The following is a 15,570-nucleotide window of genomic DNA, read 5'->3' on the forward strand; positions in this document are numbered from 1 at the left end:
GAGTTTAAGGCTGTGGTTAGATTTATCTTAATTACTTTCTTGTAGTTGCGGATGCTTGCAAGGGGTATAATCATAAGTATGTATTAGTCCTAGGAAGGGCGGTGCATTAGCATAGGTTCACCCACACAACACTTATCAAAACAATGAAGATTAATCGGCTATATGTAGCGAAAGCACTAGACTAAAATCCCGTGTGTCCTCAAGAACGTTTGGTCATTATAAGTAAACAAACCGGCTTGTCCTTTGTGCTAAAAAGGATTGGGCCACTCGCTGCAATTGTTACTCTCGCACTTTACTTACTCGTACTTTATTCATCTGCTACATCAAAACCCCCTGAATACTTGTCTGTGAGCATTTACAATGAATCCTTCATCGAAACTGCTTGTCAACACCTTCTGCTCCTCGTTGGGATCGACATTCTTACTTATCGAAAATACTACGATACACCCCGTATACTTGTGGGTCATCAATACTATTTTCTGGCGCCGTTTCCGGGGAGTGAAGCGCTATTGGTAAGTGGAATTGGTAAGGGAAACTTTTACTGTTTGTGCTGATTTTATTTCTGCCTGCTGCCATAATTCATTATGGAGAGATCTTCTCTTGAATTTTTATTTGGAAAATCTACTACTACTGCAAAGGTAGTGTATGAGGCGCCAGGTGAGGAAGAAATACTATACAAAATACCTATGAAAATTATTGAACGTGTTGTGGATAACCGTTATACAGGGGATGGAACTGTCCATCCTGGAGATCATTTACTGTTCTTACATGAATTATGCGGTTTATTCAAGTGTGCAGGTATTGCTATGGATGAAGTGAGGAAGAAATTATTATCTATATCGTTGTCTGGTAAAGCGGCGCATTGGTATAAATTACTGGATAATGGAGATTCTCTTGAATGGAATGATATTGTGCCCCGATTTTATTCTAAGTTCTATCCTCCAAGTGAAATTCACAAGGACCGGAACCGCATATATAATTTTTGGCCTCATGATAGATAGAGTATTTCCCAACCGTGGGGGAGATTGAAGTCTTTAATGCTCAAATCCCCATTCATGAGCTTCCTGGTAATATTATTATTGATAATTTCTATGCAAGACTTTCTTTTCAAGACAAGACCTTGCTGGATACCTCTTGTTCTGGATCATTTACACGCAACAAAGAAGAGCTTAAAAGGGACCTTCTTAATCGGATCCAGGAGAATACTGAAGGATGGGAGAACGACAAAGATAGAGAATCAGGTATAAATTATGATTATAAATGCATTGAAACTTTTATGGATACTGATAAATTTCGTAATATGAGTGCTACTTATGGTCTTGATTCTCAAGTCGTTGCAAATCTTTATAAAGCTTTTGCCTCTCATTATGAATTGCCTAAGAAGAATTTTGATATGTATCATGAACCGTATAAAGATAAAATTGATTCATCTATAAATAAATGCGTTGTAGTTGAAACTGTTGATCATGTTATTCCTGAAGCTTATATTGAAAAAACTCCTTTCCCTGCTAAAATGAAGGAGTACTCTGTTATAAATAGGCGGTTCATAAAAGTGAAAAGAAACCTATAGAACCTGAAGAGCAAATAAAAGTTTAACCTGCTATTGCAATTGTTAAAGATCTTGTGACTGAAAATGTGGAAGATGGTCATATTATTTTCTGTGAAGATGCTTCTAATATTGTTTCACATCCTAATAAGTCTAGGAAAGCTAGTGTTCCTATGCTATCTGTTAGAATTGGTGATCATTGTTATTATGGTTTATGTGATATTGGTGCAAGTATTAGTGCTATACCTTATGAGCTTTACACGGAGATTATGCACAAAATTGGTTCTTGTGAACTTGAAGATATTGATGTGGTTATTCGGCTAGCTAATAGAGAAACTATCTCTCCAATTGGTATTGTTCGAGATGTGGAAGTTCTATGCGGTAAGATTAAATATCCTGCTGACTTTTTGGTACTTGGTTCTGCTGCTAGTAAGTATTGTCCTATCATTTTTGGTAGACCTTTTCTAAATACTTGTGGAGCTGTTATAGATTGCAAGAAAGAGAAAATTTTGACTAAATTTGCTGGTGAATCTTATGAGTTTAATTTCTCTAAATTTGCCAAAACTCCTTATAAAGCTGATTCGCCTAATAATGATTTTAGAGTTGAACAGTGTGCATCTATTGCCGGTAGAAGATCTGGGTACAACACCACCACCAAAGGAAGATCCTATCTTTGAATTAAAACCATTGCCTGATAATCTTAAATATGCTCATATTGATGATAAGAAAATATATCCTGTTATTATTAGTTCTAAGCTTTCAGAGTTTGAAGAAGAAAGGTTATTGGAAATACTGAAGAAACACCGAGGAGCTATTGGCTACACTCTTGATGACTTGAAGGGGATTTCTCCCTCTATTTGCCAACATGCCATTAATATGGAAGATGATGCAAAGCCTGTTGTTGAACATCAGCGTCGTCTAATTCCTAAGATGAAGGATGTGGTAAGAAATGAGGTATTAAAACTTCTTGAAGCTGGTATTATATATCCTATTGCTGATAGTAGATGGGTTAGTCCTGTGCATTGTGTTCCTAAGAAAGGAGGAATGACTGTTGTGCCTAATGATAATGATGAGCTCATACCTCAAAGAGTAGTTGTAGGGTATAGAATGTGCATTGATTATCGAAAAGTTAATAAAGTTACTAAGAAAGATCATTACCCTTTACCTTTTATCGATCAAATGTTAGAAAGGTTATCTAAAAATACTCATTTTTGCTTTCTTGATGGTTATTCTGGGTTTTCACAAATTGCTATTAAAACTAAGGATCAAGAGAAAACCACTTTCACTTGTCCCTATGGAACTTATGCTTATAGACGTATGCCTTTTGGTTTATGTAATGCTCCTGCTACTTTTCAAAGATGCATGTCTGCTATTTTTCATGGCTTTTGCAAGAATATTGTAGAGGTATTCATGGATGATTTTTCTGTCTATGGGAATTCTTTTGATAATTGCTTGCGAAATCTTGATAAAGTTTTGCAGAGATGTGAAGAAACTAACCTTGTTCTTAATTGGGAGAAATGCCACTTTATGGTTAATGAAGGAATTGTATTGGGACATAAAATTTCCGAGAGAGGTATTGAAGTTGATAGAGCTAAAGTTGGAGCAATTGAGAAGATGCCCTATCCTAGGGATGTTAAAGGTATTCGTAGTGTTCTTGGTCATGCTGGGTTTTATAGGAGGTTTATTAAAGACTTCTCCAAGATTTCAAAGCCTCTTACTAATCTTCTTCAAAAAGATGTACCTTTTGTTTTTGATGATGATTGTAAGGAAGCTTTTGAAACTCTAAAGAAAGCCTTAACAACTGCTCCTATAGTTGAACCTCCTGATTGGAATTTACCTTTTGAAATTATGTGTGATGCTAGTGATTTTGCTGTAGGCGCTGTTCTTGGACAGCGAGTAGATAAAAAATTGAATGTTATTCATTATGCTAGTAAAACCCTTGATGCTGCTCAAAGAAATTATGCTACTACTGAAAAGGAATTGTTAGCTGTAGTCTTTGCTTGTGATAAGTTTAGATCTTATATTGTTGATTCTAAAGTTACAATTCATACTGATCATGCTGCAATTAGATATCTTATGCAAAAGAAAGATGCTAAGCCAAGGCTTATTAGATGGGTGCTTCAGTTGCAAGAATTTGATTTGCATATTGTAGATAGGAAAGGTGCTGATAATCATGTTGCTGATAATTTGTCTAGATTGGAAAATATTGCTTATGATCATGTTCCTGTTAATGATAGTTTTCCAAATGAACAATTGGCTGTAATAAAGGTGAGCTCGCGAGATAGCCCTTGGTATGCTGATTATGCTAACTTTATTGTTTCCAAGTACTTGCCTCCAACCTTTTCAGCCCAGCAAAGGAGGAAATTCTTTTATGACTTGAGGCATTATTTCTGGGATGACCCACACTTATATAAAGAAGGAGTGGATGGTATTCTGCGAAGATGTGTTCCCGAATATGAACAACAAGAGATATTGAGTAAATGTCATGGTAGTGCTTATGGAGGACATCACGCCGGAGATAGAACCGCGCAAAAGGTTCTACAATCAGGTTTTTATTGGCCAACTCTCTTCAAAGATGCAAGGAAGTTTATTTTATCTTGTGATGAATGCCAAAGGGTTGGTAATATCTCCAGACGCAATGAAATGCCTATGAATTATACTCTTGTTATTGAACCATTTGATTGTTGGGGATTTGACTTCATGGGACCTTTTCCCTCTTCAGAAGGTAACACTCATATACTTATTGCTGTTGATTATGTTACTAAATGGGTGGAAGCCATACCCACAAAAAGTGCTGATGGTGAGACCTCTTTAAAAATGCTTCTAGATATTATTTTTCCTCGATTTGGAGTTCCTAGATATATTATGACTGATGGGGGTTCTCATTTTATTCATGGTGGTTTTAGAAAAACTCTTGCTAAATATGGTATTAATCATAGAATTGCTTCTGCTTATCATCCTCAAACTAGTGGGCGAGTAGAACTATCAAATAGAGAGATTAAATCTATCTTGGAAAAGACTGTTAATAAAACTAGAAAGAATTGGGCTAGTAAATTGAAGGAAGCACTATGGGCTTATAGAAATGCTTATAAAAATCCCATGGGTATGTCAACTTATAAAATGGTTTATGGAAAAGCTTCTCATTTACCTTTAGAACTAGAGCACAAAGCTTATTAGGCTGTAAGAGAACTAAATAAAGATCCTAAACTTGCCGGTAAGAAGAGATTGCTACAATTGAGTTCTCTAGATGAATGGAGAAGTGAAGCCCATGAAAATGCTAAACTCTTTAAAGAGAAAGTTAAGAAATGGCACGATAGAAGAATTATCAAAAGAGAATTTAATATTGGGGATAAAGTCCTATTGTATCGGTCTCGTCTCAGATTCTTTGCAGGGAAATTACTCTCGAAATGGGAAGGACCATATGTCGTTGAGGAGGTGTATCGTTCAGGAGCAATTAAAATTAGCTCTCTCCAAGGCGATGCCTCACAAGTGGTGAATGGACAAAGACTCAAGCATTATATCTCAGGTGATTCTTATAACGAAGATGTTGATGTTATTCGAGTGGAAACACCGGAAGCTTTCATCAAAGGTCAAATTGACAGTCCGCCAGAGTTCGACTTTGAATAGGTAACAGTACTGGTAATAAAAAGTTCGCGATTTACTTTTCGAACAATGTTTTTGCTGTTTTTGGAAAATATGAAAAATTACGAGATCGAAACGGAGTGGAGGAGACGCATGAGGGCGTGCCCCCATAGGCCGGCGCGGACCCCAGCCTGGCCGCGCCGCCCTATGAGGTGGCCACCTCGTCGCCCCTCTCTGACTCTGGTTCGACCTGGTACTTTCCTTGTGTCGTAAAAATTCCTGCTATATAATCCCCCGGACCCCTGGAGGTCCGTATATCGTTTTCTCGACGTGTTTTGTTTCGAGCTGTTTCTGCCAGGATCTATCCTTGATCTAGGAGCACCATGGCCACCAACGACAAGGGCAAGGGGCTTTCGGAGGAAGAAGTGAAGAGGGTGTCATCAAAACAAGAGCAACAAGCCGTTGGGAGTAAGCAAATCTTGGTGGGATCTGTTGACACTCGGCGTTCTTTCTCTCATAACTTGCAGGGACCCTTACCACCTGCTCTTAGCCTCGACTCTTTCCCTGAGTTGGAAGAAGCTCTACGGGTTACCGATGAGTTTTGTGATCAATACCGTGCTCTGAGAAGGGAAGTGGGGATACTTCAGGAGGAGAACAGCCAACTTCGTAGAATGCTGGAATATTACTCGATTCCCATCACGAGGCTGCCACCGCCACCTTCAGATAACAATGAATCTCTTCGAGTCTTAGTGCAGAACTGCCAAACTGAGAAGCTGAAGCTGAAGGAGATCTGTAAGAATCGCGGGAAGGATTCATCACCACCACCGCCGAGGGAGTAATTCATCATCGGTATTGGCATCCCCTTGGTTTGTTCCAAGCTTGGGGGAGTGCCGCGGTATCACATCATCACTATCTTTTACTTTTTACTATCAAGTAGTGTCATATCATGAGTAGGGAAGTTATCATATAAGATGGGTTGCAGTATGGAAGTATCTTTCCTTTAGTTGGTTGTCTATGTATCCCTTGGTGTGAGTTATCGTTATGAAATATTAATGAGAAGTCTTATCATTTACATATTGCACATCTTATTTTAGTTTGCAATCTCTATTATATGATTGATCTTGTTATTAGTATTGGTATCACTTTGGGAGCATTGAGTTAATCTATTTGGTTTTGGCAAACTTAGCATTGGTCAATAGCAACAACACTTTGAGATTTAAGTAGAAAAGAGAAATACATGTAGTTGCTTCATTGTCTTCCTTTCTTGTTAGCTCATAGCTTATTATTCTGAAGTTAAAATTGTTTGTGCTTACAAGGAAGATGCATGATTGTTTCTATCACATGTATATTTGTTTGTTTCCCTCAACTCTTGTGCTTGCTAATTAACCTTGCTAGCCAAAGACCTGTACTGAGAGGGAATGCTTCTCGTGCATCCAAACCTTAACCCAAACCTATGCCATTTGTGTCCACCATAACTACCTACTACATGGTATTTCCTGCCATTCCAAGTAAATACTTCGTGTGCTACCTTTAAACAATTCAAAATTTACTATCTCTTATTTGTGTCAATGTTTTATAGCTCATGAGGAAGTATGTCGTGTTTTATCTTTCAATCTTGTTGGGCAACTTTCACCAATGGACTAGTGGCTTCATCCGCTTATCCAATAATTTTGCAAAAAGAGCTGGCAATGGGATTCCCAGCCCCGATTAATTAACCTTCATAATTTTACAAATAAACACTCCTCCATGGTATGTGATTGTTGGAAGGCACCCGAGGATTCGGTTAGCCATGGCTTGAGAAAGCAAAGGAGGGTAGGAGTGTCATCTAAATAAAATTAAAATAAAAAGGCACTCCTTCATGGTATGAGATTGTTGGCAGGCACCCGAGGATTCGGTTAGCCATGGTTTGTGAAAGCAAAGGTTGGGAGGAGTGCCAACCTAAAATAAAACTTTATGGGAGCCGCTCTTCGAGAGTTTGTCTAGCAAGGGGGTTAGAGTGCCCGCTACCATTCGTTGACAACAACAAACACCTCTCAAAATGTTACTTTTATTCTCTTTATATGATTTCAAAACTGAAAAAGCTCTAGCACATGATTTAATCCCTGCTTCCTCTGCGAAGGGCCTGTGTTTTACTTTATGTTGAGTCAGTAAACCTATTTCTCTCCATCTTAAGCAAGCATTTGAGTTGTTGTGATCAAACCATCTATATTGTGTTTTACTTCATCATGTCTTTTACTCTTCCTTGTTTAGTACAAGTTTATCCGAATGAATATAGCTTTGAAAGTTATCAAATGATTATGAGGAGATTATTATGATTGAGTATGCAAGTTGTGCCATATAAACTTTAACATGAGAGCGCTGCTCAATAGATAAGTATAACCTGTTAATTGTTCTCTGACCAAGAACGAAGTTTGCCATCACCAATTATGATTTCTTATGCACCTTTATTTGTGATTACCTTCTACTTGTTTCAAGTTGAATTATATGAGGAAGTTGTTCACTAGAATGGCTTGTGTGAATGAATATGATGCTTCTTGTCCGTATTTTATTTATCGACTCTTCACTCCATAAACATGTGGTCATGTTTACCGAGTTCAGTTTCGCTTGGGGACAAGCGAAGTCTAAGCTTGGGGGGAGTTGATACGTCCATTTTGCATCACTATTTTATATCATAATTTGCTGTTATTCATTGATATATTTCATATTTGGAGATGATACTTATGTTATTTCATCTATTTTGCATGTTTCATGATTATTGGAGGATCGCGCACCGGAGTCAGGATTCTGCTGGAAAAAGCGCCGTCAGAATGCAATATTTCGGAAGATCAACAATTGACGGAATTTATATGAAAAATCCTATTTTTCCAGAAGACGAAGGGAGCCAGAAGGAGGAGCCGAGGAGGGCCGCTATGGGCCCACCTCACAGGCCGGCGCGGGCCAAGGCCTGGCCGCGCCGCCTTGTGGGGAGGGGTCCCACAGCCCCCTCTGGCCTCCTCTCCTTCGCGTACATCTTCGTCCCGACAACCTAAGCCCCAGGGGATAGTCGCGAAGAGTCACAGCCACCTCTGCGGGGCGGAGGAACACCAGAGAGAAAAGAGCTCTCCGGCAGGCTGAGATCCGCCGGGGAAATTCCCTCCCGGAGGGGGAAATCGACGCCATCGTCACCGTCATCGAGCGGGACATCATCTCCATCACCATCGTCATCATCATCATCATCATCACCGCCGTCTCCACCGCTGCACCTCGTCACCGCTGTAACGATTTGGGTTGAATCTTGATTGTTTGATAGGGAAACTCTCCCGGTATTGATTTCTACTTGTTATTGATGCTATTGAGTGAAGGGATTTCTATTTTCGTGCCCTCGGGTCCTTAGTTGTACTCAGTTTTCCCCAGCTCCTTAGTTTTTCCTCAGTTTTCCCCAAGCCCTTGTCTGTAACCCGCAGAAAGAGCTCGGACGGAAGGAATCCCGTTTAGTTGACGTTGGTTGGTGCTGGCAAGTGGGGCCGCTGTTGGTGCCCCGCAGTGGACACGTCTCCACTTATCCAGATCATCGTGGGACCCACAACTTGTCCACGTTAGTGCGCCGGACCCACAGCTTACCCAGGTGACCGTTGCAAAATGGGAGCCCGAGCCAGCCCCGCGCCCGTGCCCGTGCCATTGCTTCCCCTTTCTTTCTCCGCGCCCCATTGTTCTTCTTCTCCGCCAGCGGCAGCCCTTCTCCGGCAGGCGGGTGATGTCTAGTTTCTCTTCGACCTCCCGTTCTTCATGGCCGCAGTATGGACCCGTGCCTTTGACAAGATGCCCTGACTGCCCACGCCAGGAGCCTCTGAAGCGGTCGATCTGTAAGATGGACGAGAACGGCAACCGTGGACGTGAGTTCGTTGCATGCGAGAGCTTGCTATATAGAGAGGGGGATAAGGTTAGATCTCGCTCCAATTTTTCTGTTTTCTCTCGATTTTCTTGTTATTCCCTCGAATTTGGGATTTAGGGTTCACGTTGTTGTTTTCAGATCTTGAAGAAATGCAGGCATTTCGAGTGGATCGATGTGTACATTCAGAGGCTTCAGTTGCAGGAATCAATTGGCGCTATTGGGGGCGCAATTTGGGAGGGGGGGACTTGCTGTAGAGAATGCGGCGGAGAGAGGAGCCGTTCGATTATGCCTAATGCTCCCAATGCAGAGCGGGTGGAAGTGAAGGGAGAAGCGAAGAAAATGAACAAGCGATTAAGGCGGTGATCGAGTTGAAGAAGCAAGCTAACTTTGATGGCTGGTTTTTTTTGTATAATTACGATCGGATTCTTATCAGTGCTCACCAGGCGCTAGAAGTTGTTACAAGGGATACCTTACAAATCCATTATTCAGTTACATGTACTTGTAGTTGTTTTCAAAGTTAGTGTGTGCATTCACGAAATTACCAACTATATTCCCTAAAGAAAAGGAAAGCTAAAGATAGTTGATAATTGTTAGAGGGGTGACAAATAATGCAATCACCGAAATCCGCAAATATGTATGCCTCGTGTTTATACCAAAATTATACCACTTTTAGGCCGTTTCAAAATACCAATACCATATCCCAAACTATATTCCCTAAAAGAAAAGGACAGCTAAAGATAGTTGATAATTGTTAGAGGGGTGACAAATAATGCAATCACCGAAATCCGCAAATATGTATGCCTCATGTTTATAACAAAATTATACCACTTTTAGGCCGTTTCAAAATGGGATCCCTTTCAAAATAGGGTCCCTTCAAAATACCAATACAATATCCCAAACTATATTCCCTAAAAGAAAAGGACAGCTAAAGATAGTTGATAATTGTTAGAGGGGTGACAAATAATGCAATCACCGAAATCCGCAAATATGTATGCCTCATGTTTATAACAAAATTATACCACTTTTAGGCCGTTTCAAAATACCAATACTATATCCCAAACTATATTCCCTAAAAGAAAAGGACAGCTAAAGATAGTTGATAGCAATCACCGAAATCCGCAAATATGTATGCCTCATGTTTATAACAAAATTATACCACTTTTAGGCCGTTTCAAAATACCAATACTATATCCCAAACTATATTCCCTAAAAGAAAAGGACAGCTAAAGATAGTTGATAATTGTTAGAGGGGTGACAAATAATGCAATCACCGAAATCCGCAAATATGTATGCCTCATGTTTATACCAATACTATATCCCAAACTATATTAAGTGGCAAACTCGTTATTGCACATAAATAGAGGGGTGGGATTCTCCACCGACAGAGAGAGAGAGGGGTGGCCACGAAGAGAGAGAGAGAGAGAGAGAGAGAGAGAGAGAGAGAGAGAGAGAGAGAGAGGTTGCCATGAAGAGACGGATAGGGGTATACTGCCCGTTAGATCAGTGGATCAACGGTTCGTGGAGTCGATCCGTGTGACAACGGCTCAACCAATCAGGATAAGTTTGGGCTTCTCAGAGCATTTGTGATAGTACTTGAGGGCAAAACTGAGTAGTACTAAGAATCCAAGGGCACATAAATAGTAAATAGACTAAGGGATTCAAACAAAAGAATTACAAAATGAAAAATGTGTGTTTTGTACAATATAATTCATATTGGGCTACATCAAATTATTTGCAATTCAAATATACATGAGTGTGACAATTATGGCATCATTTAGACAAACTATGTTTTGGGAAAGATGTTTTGCAAAGGGGTTTGGGTGGAAAACCAATCATCTTCATAGCTACACTAGTGATTCTGAGAAGTGGCAATTTGTGGTAAAACTTGATTTATATATGTTTGTTAAGGTTTTCTAGGTGGCAGGTTGCATAGGAAAACTCCATGAGTAGTTGCCACTATGTTTTTATTTTTTGGGATTTTTTTGCGCATGAAATGACTCAATTAGCTATGTTAATCTCATTTGTTGACTCTCTGTTGACCAGCTACTTGAGGGTAAAACTGAGTATATTGCACTTGCCGGTCTAAGTCCTCGAGGGGAAAACTGAGTACAGATAAAATTTCTGTATAAGGCCTGAGGTTATAACTGAGTACACCAAACGTCCCAGGGTTAGACTCGTGTAGCGGTGCACGCTGCAGCCGTGCATAGAGGACGCGTGTTGCGGTACACGCCACCTTCGTCTTTATAGAGCCCCTCTTTCTCTCCCTCGACGCACGTTCTCACTGGCTCACTGCAACCACCTCTCATGTCCCATCATCTCCTCCACAACCGAAGAAAAAACCCCGAAGAAAACCGCCGGCGATGGAGAAGAATGAGATGCCCATTGTCGGCACATCAGCCGCCGCCCCCGTCCAGGCCCCTGTCGCTGCTTCCAACGTAGCAGCCGGCGCATCGGCCGCCGCCCCCGTCCAGGCCCCTGTCGCTGCTTCCAACGTAGCAGCCGGCGGATCGGCCGCCGCCCCCGTCCAGGCCCCTGTCCCTGCTTCCAACGTAGCAGCCGGCGGATCGGCCGCCGCCCCCGTCCAGGCCCCTGTCGCTGCTTCCAATGTAGCAGCCGGCGCATCGGCCGCCGCCACCGTCCAGTCCCCCGTCGCTTGGGACCCATACGAACCAGTGCAATACGACGCGCCGGAGAACCCCTACGACACCAACATCGTCGACAACGAGCCGGAGGTAACCCTTTGTTCCCTTGTTCTTATCTCATTTCAATCATTTTGTGTTAGATCTAGCGTTATTACGGTTAAATGCTGTTCCTAGTTCAATCCTTTTGTGTTAGATCTTGCGTTATTCTGTTAAATACTGTTCCTAGTTCGATCCTTTTGTGTTAGATCTTGCGTTATTAGTGTTTGTGATTTGCTTTTGTTTAAGATTTGTGCCGATGATGATGAATATTTGGGCATAAATTGATTCAGGTTTAGTCGATGAAACAATTGGTGTGTACAAATTTGTTGTGCATGATCTTTGGTTTCTTGACTCAAATCCTGGATATAAGTGTGTCCAATGTAACTTGAGGCTACCTCTTTTTCGAGCCCATATTATCATGCATGATTTTTTGTTCACTCTCTGTTCCATCATCGTTGCAATTGACTCCGTTTTTTGCACGATCTTTGGTGCTACATGACGGGTGCGAGCAGCGGCGACGTCGGCGACGGCCGAGTCCTTCCACACCAAGACTCGTCACGTCCTCGGGAGGCTGCAGTCCGGCCATTACGATGGCCCCTTTGCTCGAGGCATTTACAAGTGCCCCTTACGCAGGGAAGCTCCGCGCCACCAACTTCAACTCCCTGGTGAACCATGCTGAATCCATTGGCAGATGTGGCGCTAGAGTTGGAAGGACCGTGAACGTGCATGCGTACATGGCCAAACACAAAGCACTTGGGATTCACCTGCGCAACCTCCAAGCGAGTCACACGCGCTACCTGGAGGCGTTGAACGTGCCTACTGCACTCTCTGTATGTGACTGCTCTATCTGTAGACCAGCTTAAATTCATGTAAAATGTAGCTTATGTTGGATCTATCGGTACTACTTTTGGATCTGTCCTGAATATATCTATGCTATGTTGGTTGCTGTATGCAGCTTATCCTATATTTTCTCTCTGGATTTGTGCCCTAGATTTCCTACCTGATTGGGTAAAAAAGAAGGCATAAAGAAATGAATGGCGTTAAAAAACAGAAGGACAAGCTGCTCTAGATTTGCTACCAATTTGGGCTATCAAATATGAATGAGATCGAGCGAGAGAGAGGAAAAAGGTACATTGAAAACTGCTAATCTGGGCGAAAGAGACAGAAACCACTCGTGCTCCCGTCCCGGACCCACACGGCTCCACACGCTACGGCCCCACAAACATGGTCTCGTCCTGTCCCACGCGGTCCCTTCCTACCAGCCCCACACGACGCGGTCCCACACGACGCGACCCCACAAACGACACGACCCCACTCGTCAGCACAGAACGGTCAACTTAACGGATTCCTTCCATCCGAGCTCCTTCTGCGGGTTCAGACAAGGGCTTGGGGAAAACTGAGGAAAAACTAAGGAGCTGGGGAAAACTGAGTACAACTAAGGACCCGAGGGCACGAAAATAGAAATCCCTTGAGTGAAACCATTGAACCAAGGTTTATGTTCAGATTGTTATTCATCATCATATCACCTCTGATCATGTTCAATATGATGTCTCGTGAGTAGTTCGTTTAGTTCTTGAGGACATGGGTGAAGTCTAAATGTTAGTAGTGAATTATGGTTGAGTAATATTCAATGTTATGATATTTAAGTTGTGGTGTTATTCTTCTAGTGGTGTCATGTGAACGTCGACTACATGATACTTCACCTTTATGGGCCTAGGGGAATACATCTTGTATTCGTTTGCTAATTGCGGGGTTGCCGGAGTGACAGAAACCTGAACCCCCGTTGGTATATCGATGCAGGAGGGATAGCAGGATCTCAGAGTTTAAGGCTGTGGTTAGATTTATCTTAATTACTTTCTTGTAGTTGTGGATGCTTGCAAGGGGTATAATCACAAGTATGTATTAGTCCTAGGAAGGGAGGTGCATTAGCATAGGTTCACCCACACAACACTTATCAAAACAATGAAGATTAATCGGCTATATGTAGCGAAAGCACTAGACTAAAATCCCGTGTGTCCTCAAGAACGTTTGGTCATTATAAGTAAACAAACCGGCTTGTCCTTTGTGCTAAAAAGGATTGGGCCACTCGCTGCAATTGTTACTCTCGCACTTTACTTACTTGTACTTTATTCATCTGCTACATCAAAACCCCCTGAATACTTGTCTGTGAGCATTTACAGTGAATCCTTCATCGAAACTGCTTGTCAACACCTTCTGCTCCTCGTTGGGATCGACATTCTTACTTATCGAAAATACTACGATACACCCCCTATACTTGTGGGTCATCAACCGGCACACCATGCGTACGCTGGGAATCACCGAAAACATGCTGCAACCAACCCACACTACGTTCCATGGGATCGTTCCGGGTCTGTCCTGCTCGCCCATGGGAAAAGTCCGGGTGGATGTGTCCTTTGGAGGACGTGGCAACTGCCGGGTAGAGAATGTCTTGTTCGAAGTGGTGGACCTAAATAGTCCTTACCATGCGCTGCTGGGGAGACTGGCGTTGGCCTCATTCATGGCTTCAACTCATACGGCGTATCTCTAGATGAAGATGCCGGCACCATCTGGACCCCTGACCGTTGTGGGAAATTACAAAATCTCACTGGAAACCGCTTCCGCCGGATCAAATCTGGCCGAATCACTGGTAATCGCGGAGGAAAAAAGGAGAATGCAAACTGCGGTCGCGCTGGCTCAATCCTCACAGTTGAGCTTAGCTGCAATGAGTGCCAACCTAGGCGCACCAACATTCAAGCCAACCAAGGTGACAAAAGACATCGTGCTGGACCCGGCTTACCCTGAGCGCACCGTTCGTATCGGTGCCGGTCTCAGTGAGGCATAGGAAAGCGTGCTCGTCAACTTCCTCCGTGAGAATCGGAATATCTTTGCCTGGTCTACTGATGCCTTGGGAGGTGTTCCGAGGGAGTTGGCTGAGCACTCTCTAAACGTCCGGAAGGATGCGAAGCCGGTAAGGCAGCCGCTGCGCCGGTTTGCTGAAGACAGGAGAAAGATTATCGGAGAAGAGGTGACAAAGTTGTTGGTTGCTGGTTTCATCGTGGAGGTACTGCATACTGAGTGGCTAGCCAATCCGGTGCTGGTCGAGAAGAAAAAAGAGGAGAACCTTGAGGCAAAAGCTCCAAAGGTGTGGCGCATGTGCATCGACTACACCAACTTGAACAAGGCTTGTCCGAAAGATCCTTTCCCTTTACCCCGGATCGATCAAGTGATTGATTCCACCGCTGGATGTGAACTGTTGTCGTTCCTGGATGCCTATTCCGGCTTCCACTAGATTCCCTTGAAAAAGGAAGATCAAATAAAAACTGTGTTTATCACCCCGCACGGGGCTTATCGCTATGTTACTATGCCTTTCGGTTTGCGCAACGCTGGTGCAACGTACCAGCGCTGCATGCAAAAGTGTTTGTTTGATCAAATCGGTAAGAACGTGCAAGTCTATGTGGATGACATTGTGATAAAAACAAAGGTCAAGGAAACCTTGATCGATGATTTTAGGCAAACGTTTGATAACCTAAGAAGGTTCCGGATGAAACTCAACCCGGCAAAATGCACCTTCGGTGTGCCATCCGGCAAGTTGCTTGGCTTTCTCGTGTCCAGCCGGGGCATTGGGGTTAATCCGGTAAAAATCCGGGCCATAGAAAGAATGGCAGTACCGCAAGAGCTCAAAGATGTGCAAAAGTTTACCGGGAGCTTGGCGTCGCCAAGCCGGTTCATAAGCAGGTTAGGAGAAAAGGCCCTGCCGCTCTATGCTTTGATGAAAAAATCCGATACTTTTGTCTGGACCCCTCAGGCAGACGCAGCGTTCAAAGAGCTGAAAACGATGCTGGCCACTGCGCCGGTATTGGCTTCACCTCTAGAAAGGGAGCCCATGTTGT

Source organism: Lolium perenne, chromosome 2 (assembly GCF_019359855.2).
Source record: "Lolium perenne isolate Kyuss_39 chromosome 2, Kyuss_2.0, whole genome shotgun sequence".
In the NCBI taxonomy this organism is placed as follows: domain Eukaryota; kingdom Viridiplantae; phylum Streptophyta; class Magnoliopsida; order Poales; family Poaceae; genus Lolium; species Lolium perenne.